The following is a 1,054-nucleotide window of genomic DNA, read 5'->3' on the forward strand; positions in this document are numbered from 1 at the left end:
TGATGTAAGAGTACCCACAAATGTTTTTTGATATATTTGAAATGTAAATTTGAACAGCAAAATTCGAAAAAAATAATAATAAAACAAAAATATTTTACTTACTACGTGGGAGGTAGGCGTGGTTATTGGCAGATTTTCTCCAAAATTTAACACTAACCTAAATTATACTAAAGGCAACTTCGACACCGACTTTCGTTAAAATATCGAACTTTTGTTCGAGTTAGCATGTTTACAAACAGAGAGGGCTGGACCAATTCATCTCGTCATTCGTAATATTTTGATATATATGTATGCATGTTAGCACGACACATGTTTATGTAGCATTAAAATAATATTCGAATTACACATAACTCCAGACAGCCATTCGATCAAATTAGTTGCGTTCGATAACAAAATTAGCCAACACCAGCCAACAATCAAAATCAAGAGAGTAAGCGAAAATTCTCTCCCAAAGAGATGCAAAAGCAAAAAAGTAAACGAACAGGAAATTAGCCATTAGGTGTGTACTCGTATTGAGAGGACAAAATTCTCCAGCAGAAAAAGTTCTGAGAATTTAGCAGCATTCGCTCTCAAAGAGACGAAATATCAACAGAAGTACGAGAACGCAAAATTTGCAAAAACTTGCAACCTTCAAAACAGCTGATCACTTGCACAGTTGCCACTGGTGATTAATTTGGCTATTTATTTTCTGTTTGGTACATTTTCCCCCGCTTTGGCATTTTATACAATTGAATAGTTTTCGATAAGAAAAACCTTTTTAAAATACAAATTAATTATATACTGCGTTTCCCACATGTGAAGTTGTTTACTTCAACGTGACTTATTTTGTCCGTTTGTTGTTCCCACGGTTTGTTCTACACGCGCCGCGACTTTAGCAATAGGTGCGTTCGACAAGTCAAAAATTGGTAATAGTTTTTCCAAATTTTTACTGGATGGCGTTCGATAACGACAAAAAATTATCCAACACAGAAAAATTGAGAGAGCAAGCGTTCATTTTGATGCAAGAGAAGCGTTCATTTTGTACTGGCAAAATTTTAGTCAGCAAAAATTATCC

This window comes from Rhagoletis zephyria, unplaced genomic scaffold, assembly GCF_001687245.7.
Source record: "Rhagoletis zephyria isolate East Lansing unplaced genomic scaffold, Rhagoletis_zephyria_1.1 Rzeph_scaffold_03871, whole genome shotgun sequence".
Classification (NCBI taxonomy): Eukaryota; Metazoa; Arthropoda; class Insecta; order Diptera; family Tephritidae; genus Rhagoletis; species Rhagoletis zephyria.